This window comes from Geotrypetes seraphini, chromosome 2 (genome assembly GCF_902459505.1).
Source record: "Geotrypetes seraphini chromosome 2, aGeoSer1.1, whole genome shotgun sequence".
Lineage (NCBI taxonomy): Eukaryota > Metazoa > Chordata > Amphibia > Gymnophiona > Dermophiidae > Geotrypetes > Geotrypetes seraphini.
The window spans coordinates 243005361-243027704 of record NC_047085.1 but is presented as its reverse complement, the minus strand read 5'-3'; the positions used below and the strand labels follow the sequence as shown (position 1 = coordinate 243027704).

General features: G+C 40.9%; 1 long non-coding RNA gene across 1 annotated transcript in view; it reads left to right on the top strand.

The window, feature by feature from the left end:
- LOC117353501 overlaps positions 1-21376 on the top strand; it is a 267636-nt gene extending 246260 nt beyond the window's left edge. The window contains exon 4 of the long non-coding RNA XR_004537958.1: positions 21266-21376. This is a non-coding gene — a long non-coding RNA (uncharacterized LOC117353501). The remainder of the gene's footprint in view (positions 1-21265) is intronic.
- The last annotated feature ends 968 nt before the right edge of the window (positions 21377-22344 follow it).

Here is a 22344-nt window from a genome sequence, read left to right as displayed (position 1 = left end):
TGGGATGCATGCTTTCTAAAAAAAAAAACAAAAAACCCCAAGACAGGCTGCCTACACTGCAGGCATTTATCACGGTTGAGAAGATGTTTTGGGACACTTAAGCTCACCCAAGGCTGGGCGTGCATGTGATTTCACCTAGAAGTTGCCTTGGGTGAGCTTAAGTGGCCCTAGGCATCTACCTAGGGCCATGACAGGTACCTGAAATGTAGGCCAGTAAAATGCTGGTCTACATTTCAAATATAAATCCGATATTTTTCAAGTGTGACACACCAATACACCTGGACTGCGGCAGAAGGAATGCAGCACTTCAGCTTGGCTGCCGCAGCTGAAAATACCCTGCAGCAAAATTGGATTTTTCAGCGATAGCAGTCCCTCCCTCTGGTTATTCTGAGAAGCACCCTTAAGCAATGGCAACAAGATCTCACTAGATTCATCTAAAAGGTATTTGCAATCGCAAAACATTAATTTCCTGAAGAAGCTCTCTTTTACATCATGAGAGCGAAACGGAGATCTTCCGTCGTATTACTTCTTGAAGGCCAGGTAGAAAATCACACCCGAGCTAAGTATTATATACAAATACTATAAGCAAGAGGCCCTAATAAGGGCAAAAGTACAGTACTCCCCCAATATTCGCTGGGGTTCCATTCCAGCAGCCCCCGCGAATTTCGAAAAACCACAAATATGGCTTTTCATGGGGGAACCTGAAGAAGGCAGCAGGAAATCATTCGCAGTATGCTCTGACCACCTCTTCCTGCACTAAGTCGGGCCTTATCCAATCAGGAGATGCGTTGTCAAAGTGATTTCCTGCACTCGCTGCGCTCTGGCTGCTCTCTCCTGCCTCTCCCGCTGCCCTATCCTTGTCGGCGGCTCTACAAATACCGCAAATGACCGGGACTGCGAACCGCCTACCGCGACCGACCGGGGGAACACTGTATATTTACATAAACTAATTTAGTAAGTGCTCTTAGAGGCAATTATATCTAAGCAACAATAGAATCTTTATATAAAACAAAATTAAAAATCAAAAAATTAGAACTCAAATGAGACACTCTGAACTGATGATAGCCCGCATACAGGTTATTAGTCTAGACTGGTTCTAACGGCAAATAGCTGCGGGCACTTGAGATCCACAGTCTCTAATAGAGTTTCTTTTAGAGATAAGCTTGATCTGGCGTTAGCCTACATTTCAAATAGACACGACTGCTGAGCTGATCACGGCAAGGGAATCCCCTGGTGCAATCAGCTGAGTGGCTGCAGCAGGGAACCCCTCTGTAAAGTTCCTTGGCAGGAAGGATACCTATTCTCTCCCATTGGAAACCCTGACCCCCCCCCCCCTGCAAATTCACCCAGCAGGAAGGATGTCCATTTCCTCCTGCCAGAACCTGCAAACCCTCTCATAAATTCACTCAGCAGGAGGGATACCCACCACCTCCCACAGGAACCATAACCACCCCACTCCCAGAAATTTACCCAGCAAGAGGGATGCCCACTCCTTCCCGCTGGAACCCCCCTCCCCAGAACTTCCAAACCCCCCTTTCAGCCTCTGATAACCAGAGCAGGTATTGTGACATCATAATGCCTCCCGCCAATGCCTAAGGGCCAAACTCATCAGTGATGTCACAGTGGCTTGATTGTCTTATACATGGCTATTTTTGCTACATTTTGATTTCTAGAGTAGCACAGTGGTTCCATTTATTAACATCATAATGCCTCATTCGACCAATGCCTAGGGTTGCCAGATTTTCCCTCTGGTAAAAGAGGACACATGGGTCTTGCCCCATTCTACCCCTCAAACCCAGCCCCACACATGCCTCATCTCTTCGGGCTGGGGCTGGAGTGCATCTGCACATGTGCAGATACAACAGGACGAGGTCAAACACATGCATGCAATGTCATCATATCACATGCACAGATGCACTCCAGCTTTTCAAAACCCAGGCAAAGTGCCGGATTTTGAAAAGCTGTCCAGGCGCCCGGCTATGTCCTCTAAAAGAGAACATGTCTGGGGGAAATCCGGACGTCTGGTAGCCCCACCAGTGCTTAAGAGCCAACCTTATCAGTGATGTCACAATAGCTTGAGTGTCCTATACTTGGCTACTGTTGTTACAGTTTGATTTCTAGAGTGTACAGTGGTTAAAACTACAACCTCAGCACCCTGAGGTTGTTGGTTCAAACCCACATGGCTCCTTGTGACCCTGGTCAAGTCACTTAATCCCCCCATTACCCAAGGTACATTAGATAGATTATAAAAACATGATGGCAGATAAAGGCCAAATGTCTCATCTAGTCTGCCCATCCGCAGTAACCATTATCTCTTTCTCTCTCTCAGATACAGTCTCTGTCTCCACCACATCTTCCGGGTGACTGTTGCACACATCTACCCTTTCTGTAATAAAGTACAGAGCCTATCACCTTTTAACTTCATCCTATGCCCTCTCATTCCAGAGCTTCCTTTCAAATAAAGGAGACTCGACTCATGCACGTTTACATTATGTAGGTATTTAAATGTCTCTATCATATCTCCCCTTTCCCACCTTTCCTCCAAAGTATACAGATTAAGATCTTTAATTCTGTCCCCATACTCATTTTAGTAGCCTTCCTCTGGACAGATTCCATCCTTTTTATATCTTTTTGAAGGTGCGGCCTCCAGAATTGTATACAATATTTTAAATGAGGTCTCACCAAAGTGTTATACAGGAGCATCAATAACTCCTTTTTCCTACTGGCCATACCTCTCCCTATGCACCCTAGCATCCTTCTAGCTATTGCCATCACCTTTTCAACCTGTTTGGCCATCTTAAGATCATCACATATAATCACACCCAAGTCCCGCTCTTCCATCCTGCATATACCCGCTAAACTGTACCATTCCTTTGGGTTTTTGCAGACCATATGCATGACCTTTCTTTTCTTAGCATTAAGAACATATAAATAGCCTTACTAGGTTAGACCAATGGTCTACCAAGCCCACAGTGGCAAATCCAGGTCCCTAATACCTAGCCAAAACTCAAGGAGTAGCAACATTCCATATCTCCCTTCAGCCATCTCTTTTTCAAGGTGAAGAGCCTAACCTTTTTCAGTCTTTCCTCATATGAGAGGAGTTCCATCTCTTTATCATCTTGTTTGCTCTTCTTTGAACTTTTTCTAGTGCCGCTATATCTTAGCTGTTAAATTTTAGAACATTTTTCAAGCTTGGCCTGAAATTTGGTCTAAATGAGTGCACCTATGAAGTGTGAGCATGTTTAGAAAGACTATCATCCCAGATCTGGCATAATTTACATACATTTGCCCTTGTGGCAGTGACTGAGTATGTAGTGCTTTCAGAAATTAGAAAAATAATATTTTTTAAAAAATCACTCATAGATCTGCAAAAAGGAGCATTTTCACTTCTAACTGAGCAACTTAAAATGCATTTGGGAGAGTTGATGTCAAAACCAGTTTAGGTTGGAATATGCTATCGTGGGGTCAAAAGAATTATGCAGTACAATGCCAATTCTAGTTTCACAATTCATGGATGACAGCAAATCATAATTCATGACAAAGCTATATAATTCACTGAATATTTATGAACTCCATACTGTATGTGTGCTGTATTCTAATGAGTTCTTTCTAGAAATTTTAGCTTCATTACTTTTTTTTTCAGTGTGCTTGGCTAACCATTTTCAGGTTGGCACACAAAAGCACTTCTTTAGTAAGTACAATATGTGGTGTTAACTGAATAAGCTCTTTTCTACTTTATTATTTTTTATGAAAGTCTGTGTTTATATATCTTTATTACTTTAACAAAAATAATAAAAAAGGCACAATAGAAAAAGAGCAATACTGCTCTGTAAAGCATTTTGTTTTCTTTTTTACAGATTTTAAATACATACATACATAGAGTCGGTCCAGAGGAAGGCTACTAAAATGGTGTGTGGTCTTCATCATAAGGCATATGGGGACAGACTTAAAGATCTCAATATATGTATACTTTGATGGAAAGGCAGAAAAGGGGCATGAGAGGGCATAGAATGAAGTTGAGAGGTGATATAATCTATGGAAATACTTTTTTACAGAAAGGGTGGTAGATGCATGGAACGGTCTCCCGGAGGAGGTGCAGACAGAGACTGTGATTGAATTCAAGAAGGCGTGGGATAGGCACGTTGGATCTCTTAGAGAGAGGAAGAGATAATGGTTACTGCGGATGGGCAGATTGAATGGGCCATTTGGCCTTTATCTGCCATCATGTTTCTATGTGTCTATGTAACTGCAGGGAAGGGCAGGTGATAAAAATGTCCCTTCACCTTCCAATAAATCTCTAATTCCCCCTTCCCTCATTTCCCACAAACTTCACATTGCCAAAATTTCTTTGATTTTTCTTTTTGTTGTTAATCCCACCCCTACATTCCTTTTGGCCAATCCCCTTTTCTTGCCCCAGAAACTATCCAATCATCTATTATTGTCAAGCCTATTTTCCACCTGTTAAATCTACCCAATACGTCTTATCCGGACCTCTGCCCTCCAGTTCTCTTTATCACCCACCGCTGCCACAACCACTAACTTAACATCAGCTGATCCTGACTTTAGGATAATATATGTGATATGGAAGCCACATATTTGTATGCGGTATATAAATTTTAAATAAATAAACAGCCCTTCGGCTGAGTTTGAGGGCTTTAATTTATTGGTAAGAAAATAACATCATATTTGCCCCTAGGTGATAGGTAAAACTACTGGTTGCATTGAACATAGCTAGCAACGAACTGTAAATTATCCACAGGATATCTATCTAATTAAACCCCCCTTTTATGAAGCAGCATTAGGCTTTTTTTATCACCAGCCTTGGCTATAAAAACTCCGACGCTCATAGAATTCTTATGAGTGTCGGAGGTTTTACTGCCACAGTTGCAAGAAAAGAACCAAATGTGTACAGCTGCTTTGAAGCTATCAGGGTAAGACATTTCCTTAAAGTATATGAATTCTAGTATTTGAAGACCATGATAAAACGAGGAAATATTTATAGTTTTATGCTGGCAAAAGGGATCATGTTCAAGGCTATCTTCCCTAAATTGAGTCTTTCAGTCTTGGCCCATATAATATTGATGGGATATTTTCTCTCTGCCCCGTTGACTTCAGGAACTGATCAACACCTCTCTTGCATAGACTAGGTTGCCACATCTTCCATCACTGTTGTGACTTGCCTGCATGTTGATGAAATGTTATAAATGCAAACTGATAGAACAGGGAACACAGCTGAAAAAGGTCTATATACATTTAGATTTATGATACGAACACTGTGCTTGCTGCAGCGGGTTTAGAAACATTTTCTAAGGCATCTCCTTTTAGCTCATAAATATTCTTTCCTTCCCATATGACAGCTCAAGCAAGAACACGTACAGCATACCCATTGCCTTATAAAAGAAATATAACCTGACTTGGAGTTTTGTGACAGTGATATGAGGCAGAACTGAAAGTATATATCCTTCCCTGTTCCTAAGAAAAATAGATGGCACTTTGTGTGACATTGAGAGGCAGTTATGAACATGGGCTAGAGTTGATGTGGTATTTTGTACTGTTAATCCCAGTTATTAGTAACTAGGTTTCATTGCATAAAACGTGATGTGCTAAAATAGCACATTTGAGGTAAAATAGCATGCTTTAACGTAGGGTTACCAGACATCTGGATTTCCTTTTGAGGACATGTCCAGGAGTCCGGATGGCTTTTCAAAACCCGGTAATTTGTCTTAACAGGCCTAGTCATGATATACACATGTAAATAACAGCATTTAAAAGGATAACTCACATAGAAAACCTATTTTAATAAGTTGGAATTTATTGCTAATTTGCCTTTCATGCAAATGGCAATGGGACATGCTTTTGGGAGGCCTAGAGCAGAACTAAAATCCATCCCCCCCCTACCTATTTCAGAAGGAGAATGCTCAACTAAGATTATGCACATCCATATTGGATTTTATATCTGCTCCTGGTTATATAAAAGTTTTGTAAAAAGTGCTCATTATGGGCAGCACTTTACAGGTGCAAACTTTTTCTAAGGTTGGTTAATTGATTTAGTGTGCACTAATGAAAAGCGTATGTTACAAACCAAGAATATTCATATGTTGATATAAATGCTGCTTTCAATCCGGCATCAGCCAGAGAGTAACATTTGCTATATAAATTCAATTTGGCAAAACTTTATGTAAACTATGGAGAACAAATGTTTGCAAAAGAAATGAGAACAGATAGCAGGCTTCATAAAAACAGGTAGATTGGATATACGAGTGATGAAAAAAAAAATATATATATATATATATTGTTCATGGCTTGAATAAAAGCTACACAGCAAGATTGAGATGCTACCATTAAAGCTCCATTAGTATCCTGCAATCCAACCACCCACCCACTGCCATAATTCACCCAAATAAGTATTCATCTGCTGAATTATGACTGAGGAAGTGTAAGACCTTATATTTACTCCTGCTTGAAGGTAACATAAATTTAGGTTGGAGTACTGCCTAAACTACACTTCCCCTATTACCTCCTAATGGAACAATTTTGTCTCTTATAGCAAAATTTTATGTGTGGTATGAGAGAACAATATTAACCTGCCTAGGTTTGTTGGGATTCCTTTTCCCTTAAATCTGATATCATTCTAGATTTGTTTTATCTTCTATTGATGCCTTCTGGGCATTTGTGAGCAATTTATAGAAAATATTTTTTTTAAAGTGGAATGCTTTATAAAGGGTGTACAATGCATATGCCTAACTTTCAGCACCTGCTGAGTGAGATCTGATGTAAATGCTACTGCCTAAGGCCTGCTTTTACCAAACTGCGTTGTTTTTGTGTTTTTTTTGTTGTTTTTTTTTTGGGGGGGGTTAATCGCAGGTTGCTGAAGTAAAAGCTCTGACACTCATAGAGCATTGGTGCTTTTACCGCAGCTTCCCGTGATAAAAAATCCCTAATACAGCTTAATAAAATGGGGCCTAAATTAGATGCACAGAGGCCGTATTCTGTAATTATGCGCTTAATTTTATGGAATGCCCCCAACATGCCCATGCCCCTTGCATGACTACACTCCCCTTTTGGGCATACACTGTAGGAGTTAGGGGCATAAATTTTAATAAATGCTAGTAAACATCAATATTTGAGTGTTGACACCCAATTATTTTTTGGATGAGCTTATCTGTGCGCACATCTTGACAGAGTACCTGGATATGGGCACTCTATATAGAATTTGAGAGAACATGTATATAAGTAAAGGGGTGTACCCATTGGCATAGAAAGGAGGGCTCCCACTTATATGGATAACATATAGGGCTCCTTTTACGAAGGTGCATTAGGGACTTAACGCACAGAATAGCGCTTGCTAAAATGCCGCTCGTGCTAGCCTCTACCGCCTCCTCTTGAGCAGGTGGTAGTTTTTTGGCTAGCGCGCACTAATCCGGAGCGTGCGCTAAAAACGCTAGTGCACCTTCATAAAAGGAGCCCATAGTGGTCACATAATCAAAAGACCTTTAATAAATGTTGGAAGGGGTCATAAACATATAAGTCCTCCTACAAAAGATCTGCTCCCAAGTCTCAATATTGCTCACAGCACTTCACAACAGTAGTCAACACAAATGTTAAATAATAAATGACGGTGAATTGTCAATTTCTGGGGAATAACCTTTTACGTTTCTTTTAGGTTTTCACCTGGATATGTCCCACAGACAGCGTACACTATAAAGTGCACTATGGGCATTACCCAAAAACATCATAAATTTTCACCATCGTTTTTTCCTTTTTTTCTATAAATGTGTCTAAATAATAAATTATTCAAAAGTGCTCTGTGCAATACAAAACTTTTTAAAAACCATTTAATTTAAATGTCACTGTGTTTCCTCGGCAAAGAAATCAATTTGAAAAGTAGCCCCACAACTTTGGAATACCCTTCCAGCTCTCGTAAGGGAAGAAACTAACCTTGAGCGTTTCAAAAGCCTATTCAAGAGTCATTTATACAAATTAACATTTGATTTAATTATTTATAGTATCTTTCTAATTCTCTTAAGAAATTAAGCAGCAATGTGCCCTTTCCTTTTGTTTTTCCTTATTTGGCTTTCGTTCCTATCCATTCTGTAGTTCTAACCCAATTTTGCTTTTGTCTCTAGTTTGTCTGACACGTTTGTCCCCTTTTAACATTACATTACATTACATTACATTAGAGATTTCTATTCCGCCATTGCCTTGTGGTTCAAGGCGGATTACAAAAGAATTACAATAAAGGTATTGCATGAAGAAGATATCTGGTAATTTCTGGAGGAAATAAAGAGTAGATGAGGTTGCTTTGGGGAATTAGGAAGGGAGTGGTATTGGGAAGTGGGAAGGAGCTAACGGTACTACTTGATGTTTCTTTAAAATTGTATTTCCTCTGTATGTGTTAATGGTAGTGTTAATGGCATTATTTTTATTTTGTATTATGTTTTTGTTTTGGTGTTATATTTTATATTGTAAACTCGCTTAGAAATTGGATAAGCAATCAATCAAATTTTAATAAAAACTTGAACTTGCTTTAACTTAACTGAGAGATGATTACAGCTGTCCATATAATATAGGGTGGCTTGACTGGATGCCCTACAGAGACCCCCCTGTTTCGTGTCCTTCCTTCTTGTCGTTTATTATTTAACATTTATGTTGAATATTGTTGTGAACTGCTGTGAGCAATATTGAGACTTGGAAGCAGGTCATTTGTATGATAACTTCTAGTGGTGCCATTTTACTAAACCAAGCGCTAATGCAATTATTAGTGGGGGGAGAGACATACCACAAAATGCATTAATGTTTTGCAGTAATTTGCCTGTCAGTGCATGCTAATCATGTTATATTTATAGTTTTTCTTATTTTGGGGGGAGGGGTGTGTCGTGGTGAGGAATGGACACTGAAGTGTTATCCTGCTAGCATGTTTGCATTAGCACGCACTAACTGGATAATGCCCACTTAACATGTGCACAGTTAGCACCTCCAGAAAAGGAGGTGATATAAGTGCTTCTGTGTTAATGTGAAAGACCTGCAGAAATATAAAGAGAAAAATGAACATGGGACCTGCAAAAGAAAAAAAGAGAGCCATATCGTAGGGATGCATTAGAAATGGGACGAGTTCCACATTAAAATGTATTGGGCCCATTTCTTAATGCATTTTGATAAAAGATGTGTGCCACACTTCGACACTTGAACTTATACCAGTTCTATGTCTGGAATAAGAATGAATGCCTAAATGTTAAGTATGCTAATATTGTTTAAAGGGATGTAGCAGCCTATATTCCTTTGTAAGATAGTCTTCTACAATGTACGCTTTGGACACTTATCCCCATTTTACAAAGCTGCACTAGCGTCTGCCACACATCAAAAACCCCAGAGCCCTTTAAATCCCTATGGGCTTTGAGACAGTTACCACAGTGGTAGCCGCTGGGGGGGTTAATTGGCTGTAAATTAGGTGGTGGTGATAGCAGGGGAACAGGATAGAAGGAAGAGGAAAGAAAGAAGCTGGTCATGAGGAGGGACAGAACACAAAAAAGAAGGGATGCTGAGTGTGAAGCACAGGGACAGGGACTCAAATGTGTACACACATTTGGGCGCACACTCAATTTGTGCATGCAGTTTAATTAAATAAGATTTCCAATGATGAGGTGCTAATTATTGGCACTAATTAGCAACAATTGAATTTGCGCACACATCTTGCTAGGCGCTATTCTATAAAAATGTGCATGTAAGGAGAAGTGTGCTGACCCCTGGTCTTCTGCTAAGGGAGGAAAAGATTGCCTGCAGACTCTTCTCTGCTTATTGATTTCCTGCAGCGTTTTCAGTCCTGCTTTCAGTGCTGCAAATTGGGCAGGCACTGCTGGGGGACAGGTGTGACATCATCCGGGGTCCTCTCCAACAGGCTGAAAATGAGTAAGAACTGGTGGTAATTTTGAGAGGTGTGCAGACACCTGGGCATCTGCTAAGGGAGGAAAGAACTGCCCGCAGACTCTTCTCTGCTTATTGATTTCCTGCAGCGTTTTCAGTCCTGCAAATTGGGCAGGCACTGCTGAGGACAGGTGTGACATCATCCAGGGTCCTCTCCAACAGGCTGGTGGCTCTAAAAGTTTGTGGGGGGGTTTTGGAGCCACTGGGAGAAGGTGGAGAGAGGAATCTGGTGGACTTGGTAATTACTATCTCTAAGTGTCCTTTTTTTCCCCCTTAGCTATTTTGGACAAATTTCAGGAAATTTGTGGTTGTGCACTACCTGTTTGTGATTGCGCATATGGGGAAAATGAAAGGGAAAAATAAAGTTTCTACACCCATTATGATAGGTCCAAAGGTCCGTCATGTGATTACTTCAGTATCAGACACCTCTCAAGCAGAGAGAATAGACCAGGTCTCAGGAGTTTCTCGAGCGAACTCCTCCTCTCCCTCCAACATTCTCTGAGGTTACAGGATCCAGAGTTGGTCCTGGTGCTTCAATTGAAGCCACTGATCCTCCAACCAAAACAGATATATCATTTTTGAAAATGCCTCAAATTTTTACCACCTCTATAGAGGGGCTGGTAGGCTCAGATGAAATTCCAGAAGAGGTTTCCTTGAAGGACATTTGGTTACTTAATGCGAGGATGGAGAAATTATTGAAAACAGTTGTATCTCAATAACAACCCCCGCAAATGCTGAAAAACCATGAATATGGTTTGTAGTAGGGGAGATAGGAGAGGGCAGCCGGAGCGCCAGTGAGTGAAGGAAATCACTCACGGTATGTTCCGACTGCCTCTTCTTGTACTAAAGTCGGGCCTCACCAATCGGGAGCTGCGTGTCAAAGCACCTCCGTAGGCGCGAGACTGGCACCTTGGAATGGCATCTTAAATTTTTTTTTTTTTTTTTCCAAAAACTTACCCCCTAATTAGTTAAGTGACAGTAGAGCTTCTACAGCTGCCTAACTGCAGTACATCATGTACAGAATTTGGGCCTCAGTCATTTTTTTTTTCACTTCCAAATTTCAGTGCCATTTACTAAATCTAATCCTAAAGCTTTAATGAGTTTTGTGGTTAGCATTTTCATGCACACTACACACGTGTTAGAGCTTTACATCCTCTAGTAGACATATCCCTCTATTTGCCTTTCAGCTGGTATAAAACCCAGTATAGAAAACTCTTCATACCTGTGCTCTCCTTTGCAAAATGGGTAACAGAAGTGTAGATTCTAGTTCTAGCCCACCCCCTCTCCTTTGAAATATTTGTGTGATGTGTAGCTCCATGTATAAAGACAACTTTCTGAAATATTTACACCTGTAAGTGCCACAATTTACAAATGGATATGTTTCTAAAATAATGAGCTTTGTACATTAATAGGGAGTTAAATCAAGGTGAAGAAAGCTTTGTTTGACCATAGTAAGCTACTGCATCCTGTTGCCATGCTCGGGAGAACTTTATTTTGAATAAAACCAGATTAAGTCAAGGAATTGGCTGGGAGTAAGGGCATTGGTACCCGATGTACCAATTCCCTCTGATCCATTGGGTGTTGCACTTGGCATACTTCATGCCAGTAATTTCAGACATGATATTGGTAATCCAATACTTGTTTGTTTAGGGTTGTTTTTTTTTTTTGCATGTGTTTGCCTGATAGAAGACCTTAGAGACTGTTTCTTATTCTGATATTACATATGGACCCCTGATGCAAGCACCCTCAGGAACACATTCCATGTTGGATCTTTTGATAAAGTTTCTTCCCTGAGAATTTGGTTCCACCTCATTGCTCCATCTGCAGCCTTCTATACTGACATTATGTTGTTGACCATTGAACAACAAGCTTGAGTCCTACAAATCACATTTACAATGGTAAATTTGCTGTTGACAAATTCTGGCACCAATAAATGAAAAAGACACTATGAGAAAATTCCTCTTTTTTTTTTTTTTTTTGCCAGTTCTATAACAACCAAGAATACAATACAACATGACAACTTCTATTTTGCCACATTGCCCAACAGGTTTAGTCTAGATTACAAAGCATGAAAAAGGGGGAACATACTGCAAACTACAGTAATCAATGGAGCTCAACACCATTGCTTGAACCAAGAGTTTCCAATGTACGACCAAAAAACAATGCTTAATTCAATTCAAATTCTTTAATTTATAAAGACACCAAGAATCAAATTATTTAACTGAGCCTTCAATGACAAGTGCAAATCTAATGTTATTTCCAAAATGCAAAGATAATTCTACTTCAAAAAGACCACCATTTGCAGTGATTTCTAAGGGAGAAAGTTGATGTAATTGAAGGTGGTCCAAACCACATACTAAGGTTTTGATGTATTTAATTTTAGTCTAAATTGGTGGCAGTCTTGTGGACACAGACACATGATCCCTAGCAGTGATAATGTGAGACTACTACTAGGGGCACTGTTTTGACAGATGGCACCAGAAGGGCAAGAACAACTAAGAATTTCTCCTACGTGGGGAACCCATAGACCAATCAGGGAATTAAGATACGGGCATGGGAATATGATCATGATCCTTTGGGGTAGGGTTTAACAGAGCACATTTTCATATTTATAATTATAATGATGAGTTTAGTTCTGTATATGGATGGGCTTCTTCTATATAAAACTGAATCATCACCATTTCTTACATCTAAGTAACCTTCATCAATGCAAACCAAACACTAATCCCTTATGGCAGGGGTGTCCAATGTCGGTCCTCGAGGGCCGCAATCCAGTCGGGTTTTCAGGATTTCCCCAATGAATATGCATGAGATCTATTAGCATACAATGAAAGCAGTGCATGTAAATAGATCTCATGAATATTCATTGGGGAAATCTTGAAAACCCGACTGGACTGCGGCCCTCGAGGACCGACATTGAACACCCCTGCCTTATGGTGTTCCCTCACCCTTCCTCCAACTACCCTACCTTAATATCAAACCTCAAAAGAAGGGAAGCATTAACTTCTCAAAAAACATTCTAGAGAATCAGATATTCATAAGAATAACCTTACTGGGTCAGACTAATGGTCCATCTAGCCCAGTATCCTATCTTCATGGTGGCCAATACAGGTCACAAGTATCTGACAAAAACCCAAACAGTGGCAACATTCTATGCTATTAATTCCAGGGCAAGCAGTGGCTTCTCCAATATCTGTCTCAATAGCAGACTATAGACTTTTCCTCCAAGAAATTGCCCAATCCTTTTTAAAACCAGCTACATTAATCACTCTTATCACATCCTCTGGCAATGTGTTCCAGATCTTAACTATCCTCTGAGTGAAAAAATATTCCTCCTATTGGTTTTAAAAGTATCTTCCTGCAACTTCATCAAGTGTTCTCTAGTTTTTGTAATATTTTATAGAGTAAAAAAATTGATCCACTTGTACCCATTCTACACCACTTAGGATTTTGTAGACTTCAATCATACCTTTCCTCAGCCGTCTCTTTTCCAAGCTGAAGAGTCCGAACCTTTTTAGTCATTCCTCATACGAGAGGAATTCCATCCCATTTATCATTTTGTTGATCCTTGTTGAACATTTTCTAGTTCCACTATATCTTTTTTGAGATATGGCAACCAGAATTGAATGTAATACTCAGTGAGGTTGCATCATGGAGCAATACAGAGGCATTATAATATTCTTAGTCTTATTTACCATCCCTTTCCTAATAATTCCTAGTATTCTGTTTGCTTTATTTGGCCACATTTATTTGCTTTATTTGCACATTGGGCAGAAGGTTTTAGTCTATTGTCTATGATGATGCCTAAATCTCTTTCTTAAGTGCTAACCCCTAAAGTGGACCCTTGGGTGCTAACCCCTAAAGTGGACCCTTGGGTGCTAACCCCTAAAGTGGATTATTCTTCCCAATGTGCATCACTTTGCATTTGTCAACATTAAATTTCATCTACTTTTTTTGATGCCCAGTCTTCCAATCTAAGGCTTTCCTGCAATTTTTCAGTGTACATCAGTGGTCTCAAACTCAAACCCTTTGCAGGGCCATCTTTTGGATTTGTAGGTACTTGGAGGGCCTCAGAAAAAAATAGTTAATGCCTTATTAAAGAAATGACAATTTTGTATGAGGTAAAACTCTTTATAGTTTATAAATCTTTCATTTTGGCTAAGGGCCTGTTTTACAAAGCTGTGCTAGTGGCTGCCGTGCGGCAACAGCCCCAAAGCCCTTTAAATCTCTATGGGCTTCGGGGCCGTTACCGCGCTGTAGCCGCTAGTGTGGCTTTGTAAAACAGGCCCCAAGTCATAATAATAATATTGTAATTTATAACATATGATCAAGAAACTGTTTTATTTTACTTTTCTGATTATGATAAATATACCGAGGGCCTCAAAATAGTACCTGGTGGGCCACAGTTTGAGACCACTGGTCTAAATGTATTTTAAAACTTTGAACAGTTTAGTGTCACCTGCAAATATAATCACCTCACTTGTTGCTCCAATTAAATAGCACTGGTCCCAGTATTAATCCCAGAAGAGGTGGTGGAGGCGGCGACTGTGAGTTCAGAAGGGCCTGGGATATGCACGTGGGATCTCTCGGAGAGAGAAAGAGATAATGGTTACTGTGGATGGGCAGACTAGATGGGCCATTTGGCCTTTATCTGCCATCATGTTTCTATATTAACTATTTACCCTCATCCATTGATAAAAATGGCCATTTAACCCTACCTTCTAGTTCCTAATTCACAACAGAACATTGTCTCCCATCCCATGACTCTTAATTTCTTCAGGAGTCTCTCATGAGGGACTTTGTCAAAAGATTTCTGAAATTCTACATATACTATGTCAATCAGTTCACCATTATCCACACCTTCAAGAAATGAAAAATATTGATGAGGCAAGACTTCCTTTGGCTGAACCCATGCTAACTCTGACCCATTAAACCACATTTGTCTGTGTTTTGTAACTTTATTTTGCTTACTGGAGCTCAATGATGGAACACAGCCTGCCTATATCATAGGTATGAGAAGGAAGCTGAGGACAAAAGATCATTAGGTAAGGCTGTTATAAACTGTTGACTAATTACATGGCTGGTACATATACATTGTTTTAATATTTATTTTTTGTTTTTCTGTACTATAGTTTAGTTTGATAAAAAAATTAATAAAAATATTTGAACTAAGATGGCTTGTGGACTGAATCTAAAGTCACAAAATAAATAGCAACAGTAATAGATTGCCATGGATTCTGCCACAGCTCCCATTCATGTCCTGTACAATGTTCAAAGCCTGTTTAATTCTGTCTAGGCTTTTAGAATGTCCAATTTAATTAAATTATAAGTATAATTACACACAGGCATATTTTGCATATGTAACCAGGATACTGTCTTTACGAATCCGAGGAAATGGATCCCCTGAGTGACTGAGATCATTTCTTGAATGCGAGAGTGCCAGGAGAATGTTTAATTAAATTGGACAGTCTAAACGGAATTAAACAAGCTTTGAAATTTATGGAGGAAAGGATAGCCCTCCTAACTTCTTTGCAACTAACTCACATGTTTCCTAAACATTGTATGGCCAGAATGTCCAGCCCTTTTTGACTGAAGCATGAGGTGAACAAATGTAAGAAAACTCACCTTAAAGAGACGTTTAGTATGTATTAAGATAATTTACCCCTCTTCCCCTTTTTCTAAGCCACGGTAGAGGTTTCTACTGCAGTGCTAAATGCTCTAATGTTGCTCCGATGCTCACAGAGTTCTTATGAGTTTTGGAGCATTTAGCTTCCCGGACTGCAGTGGAAACCTCTACCACAGCTTAGTAAAAGAGGGCCTTAATTTTGAATATATGGGAAGCAGCTACTATAGGGTTGAAGACTTGATGATTGATACTAGTCCACTGAAATGTCATCATATATAAAAATAAAACTGTTTGGGCTAAATCAGCTGGTGGCAATCAGCAATTCTTTTCACCACCATTAGCTTTATGTCTGGTAATTCAATGCTGGGCCATATTGGGTATGTACAGACAGTTAGTACTTAACCAGTTAAGTGTCGATATTCACCCTTAACTGGTTAAGCCAAACTGGCCAAAGAAGGACTATTATTTATGCAGTCCTATTTGGCCGATTAACTTAACCGGTTCAGGCTGTCAGCTTCTAACCAGTTTAAGTGCCAACTCTGCTCCCAGACTGCTCACTGAATAGCTGGTTTCAGCTTAGGCAATTACCCCTAAATTCTACATAGCATCCCCAAAAATTGTGCCAACTGAAATGGCATGTAGTGATTCTACAAGGTGAGTGCACTTTTTATAGATTCATGCTTAGTGCCTGTTTGCATCACATAAATGTGGAACAAAAGAAGATTAGCAGACAATATAGAGATTAAAGTCAAATTTAATCAAGGTTCTCTCAGGAACGGTGCCCGACGTATTTCGCCAAACAAGGTTGCCTGGGGGGCATGTAGCTAGTTGAGATAAAAGGAACAGCTTCCATCAACAATTACAACCAAATGGTGAGGGAAAACAGCTAACTCCAACAAGTATCCTGGGTCAGTAGTAACTGTTTGCTAGGTTTCAGTTAGAGTAAATCCTTACGTTCAAAGTTTGGTGCAGAAATTGTCTTTAAGTGCTATTCTATAAATGGTACTCTGTTTATAGAATACCGTGGATCCAAAATGGCTGCGGACTAGCTTTGCTGAGCGTTACGCATTGGTGAGCTCGCTATAGTCCAGATTTTCTTCGCTAACATTACCTTAGTAATGATGCCTAAACGGAGAGGAAAGAGCTCAGCTGGGGCCATGCAGAGCTCCGGAGTCGCTGGTTTGGGTAACATAGAGGAGCTCTTTCGGCTTATGCAGGGTGCCCTCCAGCCATCGGTGACTCGCCTGCTAGAGACGCCCCAGATAGGCGGGACAGAAGCGATTACTTTGGGCCTGGAAACTACACTGAGTCTCGACACGAGGGCGCCACCCCCACATCTTCCAGTCACCAGCTCCCCACGGGTGGAGGATCTCTCGGAAGAGAAAACTCGCTCCGCCTTGGAGGCTGGTGAAATTGCTGAGGGGAGCTTAGAGCCGGACTCTCTGCAATCTCAGGAGAGCCTAGGCATAGAGACTGAGGGATCAATAACCTCTGAGGACGGCCGAAACCAGGAGAGTGATCAACGGGGGAGAAAATCAACTGGTGAGGAAACTATATCTTTGCAGTTACCTCAAGAAGAGAAGCCCCAAGAGGTAACACTCGACTCTATCTGGGATCTGGTAACCAGTCTTACCTAATTTAATAAATCCTCAATTCCAACAATTAGAAGAGAAAATAAAAATTCATACAACTGATATTCAGAATTTAAAACAGGAAGTAAAAGAATCTAAAGAGGCAATTGGAAATACTAATCAGGAGATACTAAAGACTAAACAAGTTCAAGAAACATTGATTAAAGGTAATACTAAACTTAGGAGGAAGCTTGAGTCTTTGGAAAACTTTTCTTGTAATAATAATTTAAGATTAGTGAATTTTCCTAGGGTTACGATGGTAACTCCTAGGGAAATGTTGAAGAAATATATGCTAGAAATTTTGGAAATATCGGAGGAGGTGATACCTCCATTCACTCAAGTTTATTATCTCCCTAATAATCAACAGAAACAACAGCAAGAAATTGCACAGGAGAATATGAATGTGTCCACCTTATTGGAGTTATTGGAGATGTACCTGCAACTTTACTATTAACAGTGGCCCTGGCACCAGATAAAAACTGGCTATTGAGACTTTTCTTTAAAAATAAGCAGAAGCAATTTCTTGGAATGAAAATACAAATGTATCCAGACTTGGCTAGAGATACCCAGAGGCGTCGTAGATAATTTTTACCCTTAAAACCTGGTGTGTTAGCCTTAGGGGCGAGGTTTTATCTGCATCACCCATGCAAATGTATTGTGCATTATTCTTCACAAAAACCTTTCCAGTTGACAACTTTTCTGTCATTATCATGCCTGGAAAAGGATAAGAGCTAAGCCCTAAATAAATAATATTTATGGGACACCCTTGCTCAGTAAAACTAGTTCTATTCTTCTTTACACATTGCTTATTAATCTCACTTTATGTTACATTTTGGATCTCAAAAGAGGACTTGAGTAGAAATTTAAGCATATTTGTTTTATTTTTGGATTATATGTTCTTTATATTGATAAATAAGCTCCTGGCTTAGATTGTGTTTTCTGTACAAGTTTATGCTTGATATTTACTGTAAAATGATAAATAAATAAATAAATAAATAAGAATAACGCTTCTGCAGGTTTTGTTTTGTTTTTTCAGCAACAAATTTTGAGTGCCATTTACTGAATCTAGTCTTCTGGATAAAATTGAGCTCTATGAGATCTTTGTCCCTATATCCTTTTTTAGGTCAGTGGTTCTCTACCCTGTCCTGGGGGACCCCCCATCCAGAAAGATTTTCAGGATATCCCTAATGAATATGCATTAATTCAATACAAAAAGAGCTACCGTATTTTCACGCATATAACGCGCACGTTATACGCGTTTTTACCTACCGCGCATACCCCTCGCGCGTTATACGCGTGAGCGCGGTATACAAAAATTTTTTTACATAGTTCCCACCCCGCCCGACGCCCGATTCACCCCCCCCAGCAGGACCGCTCACACCCCCACCCCGAACAACCGCTCGCACGCGCTCCCACCCGCACCCGCATCCACGATCGCAGCAAGAGGGAGCCCAAGCCCTCTTGCCCGGCCGACTCCCCAACTCCCCGACAATATCGGGCCAGGAGGGAGCCCAAACCCTCCTGGCCACGGCGACCCCCCACCCCCACCCCACACTACATTACGGGCAGGAGGGATCCCAGGCCCTCCTGCCCTCGATGCAAACCCCCCTCCCTCCAACGACCGCCCCCCCCCAGGAACCTCCGACTGCCCCCCCAGCAGACCCGCGACCCCCCTGGCCGACCCCCACGACACCTCCACTCCCCTTCCCCATACCTTTGGTAGTTGGCCGGACAGACGGGAGCCAAACCCGCCTGTCCGGCAGGCAGTCAACGACGGAATGAGGCCGGATTGGCCCATCCGTCCCAAAGCTCCGCCTACTGGTGGGGCCTAAGGCGCGTGGGCCAATCAGAATAGGCCCTGGAGCCTTAGGTCCCACCTGGGGGCGCGGCCTGAGGCACATGGGCCCAACCCAACCCGTTGGCAAATTACAAGGCCAGATAGAGGGGGGCCACAGCCACGTGGTGAAAAGCACACCACCAGAAAAACAGCCTTGGTGAAAACTAAGCGGCAAGCATGCTCAGACCATTGCGCATGCTTACAGAGCTGGGAGCAGGGCAGGGCGGGCGAAAGGAGAGTCGGGACAGCGCACGGAGAGGCGGGGCAGTGCACAGAAAGTCAGGGCGGGTGAACGGAGAGTCGGGACAGCGCACGGAGAGTCGGGGCAGTGCACGGAAAGTCAGGGCGGGTGAACGGAGAATCGGGACAGCGCACGGAGAGTCGGGACAGCGCACGGAGAGTCGGGGAGGGCGAAAGGAGAGTCGGGGTGGCCAGAGGAGAGTCGGGGCGGGCGAAAGGACAGTCGGGCTGCATGCGCGGTATACCCGTGAGCGCGGTATACAAAAGTTTTTGTACATAAAATCGTGGTTTCTGCGCGCTATACCCGTGTGCGCGTTTTACACGGGTGCGCGTTATCTGCGTGAAAATACGGTATACCTTTCAACCATTACATATTATAATAAATATTTATATTTTATTGCATCATTTTTTATTGCACCATGTACTTTAAAAATCAGTTAAATAACATCTTTCATACAATTCATTCATGCCATAATGATACACGTGAAGCCCTCCCAATCTACCCTATTTATCCCACAACTAAAAAGTCCATTCACTAGATGAAATACTGTCCAATTGGCAAATCATACGAAATCTTCATTACTGTGCCAACTTTCACTTTTCTTGTCTTTTCATTCCGTTGTTAGCCCTTTACCATATTACATCAGACTTGATCAAAATAAGCAGTTACATGGCAGGAAGTTTGCTAATATCATCAAAGATTCTACACTGAAATGGTCCCCTCTTAAACTAAGTTGTTGGGGCTACTTGGACACCATTAAGATGATGATACTTCCCAAAATAAATTATATTTTGAGCATGATACCACTTTTTCTTAAACGACGCACATATGATATTGAAAATTGTCTAAGAATAAACAATCCCATATTGCGTTGCATAAATTAAAACAAACCAAATCTATGGTGGGGGGAGGGTAAATTTTCTTGACTTCTTGCATTATCACCAAGCTTTCATCATGAGACACAAATTGATATGGCTGAATGTTGATTCTGCTGCTAATTCCCTTACTTGGTTGCAATTGGAAAAAAGTGTATATGGAAATACTCGCCTCGCTTTTACACTTTCCATCCCACTACACCCTAAAGATAAAAAAACCAACCAATCTACTATTCCACTCATACAGTACTTACAATAACTTGATGGAAATTAAATGGCATGAATCTCGATGAATATTGTTGTGGTATAATGATCATATAAAGATTCAGGATAGATCAATTAACTGGATATTGTGGCAGAATTGTGGTATCTGAACTCTCCAAGATTTAATAAAGAACTCTCAATGGATGTCCTTTGAAGAATTATAAACTTGTTATAACTTGCCGCTCCATCAGCAGTATCGTTGGATACAATTGAGACACTGCTTGAATGCTCTTTTTCCTAATGTAGGGCAATTAAAGAATATCCCAGAACTACTTTCTTACATTTCATTAATCAATACTAATAAAAAAGGTATTGCCTCTAGATGGTATGACCTTATGAGACAGTCTTCAGCTTCTTCATTAACGAGCATGAGGAACGCTTGGCATGGAGATTTGGGACTTTCACCTGAGGAAGAGACGTGGCAGGAAATTTGAAAAATATGGTTAGATCTTTTCACTCTGCTGGCGTTCTTCAATCTCTGTAGTCATTGCGGGACCTTCCTGCACCTCAGCACGGCTGCCAACTCTGCACCAGAGGAAATACATCTAAGGGGATGGACCGGCAGCTGCGTTGAGGTGCAGGTCCTGTTGCACAGTAGGGTGGGAGGTTCCGGTCACAGTCGGCTGTATACCCTCCTAGGGCGTGCACCCCTCCCCCCCCCCATGTAGTTCTGTACCAAATATACAAAACTGAAAACTGGTTTGTAGAAATACCCTGATGGAAAAATCCATCCTAATGTACCTGTAATAAACAACTTTAGCAAAACTAGGTTTTCTTAGCCTCCTTGCTTCTTAGCCTGATGTCCTGAGGTGTATTTCTTCAATGAATACTCAGAACTGAAAGTAGTTTTTTTTTTGTTTTTTTTTGCAGAACTGAATGTCTTGTGCAACTAATACTGATGCCCTGGTATAAATGCAAGAAACCAAACTTCAATGTGCTGTTTGTCAATGAACACACAGAACTAAAAGCTATTCATAGGAACACTTATATAGAAAAAGGTGTCCTGATATGCATGCAATAAACTACTTCTATCAACAATTAGGTGTTTCAAGCCCTTTGTTTCCTAGCCTACTGTATCCTGAGGTAGCTCCCTTCCCTGCTGGGGGGGGGGGGGGGCTGTTTTTTTTCGTGTATTTGTCTCATGAAGAGTCTGAGTAATAGGAAATATTCAAATCACACATATATGATCAGGATTTTGTAACCTCTGTCTATCCGCTGTAAGGCAGTAATTATTCCAGTACTGACCTATGCTCAGGATTATACAAGTCTTGACCACCAGACCGAAGTGCCTTTATGTAATTAACATCAAAATGGTTTGTTAGGATAGTAGAATCACTTTGTCCTGGAAATTCTATACCGCAGAATATATGTGTATCATTTATCTCTTTCGCTATGTTTCAGCAAGTTATTTGCTAAGTTTCCCAAGAGGCTAAGTTATTACAAAATAAAATATCAGAAACTCACCAAACATGACAGCCGAGACCAGAAATAAGATTAAATAATTAAGATGGTTTATTGAAAGAATAAATTTGATGATTACAAAGGAAAATTATTTACACACCAAGAATCTGCATCACTTGAAGCTTTACAAGTGACTTCCAACTTGGATGGCAGTAAACCTCTTCTAAGATAACTGCCTCTTAATCCTGTGAATATCTAATCCCTAATTAAATCAGTTTCTTCCTATAACTACAACTAAAGTTTTACATCATATCAAAGGAAACCCATACTTTACTCAAGTCTTTCTTTGTAAACAGCTTAGGATCCTGCAGAAGAAGAAGGGGTTCCGAATCTGGATCAAGTCTATCGAGCCGTCCCCTTCCTTCCCTCAACCGCTTTTTAGGTATAAATTTAGGCCATATGATGGGTGGAAAGTCCAAAAATTTCCTGCAGATGTGTCTTCAGGGCACATATCCTCCTTTGCACAATTTCACAGAGGGTGGGATACA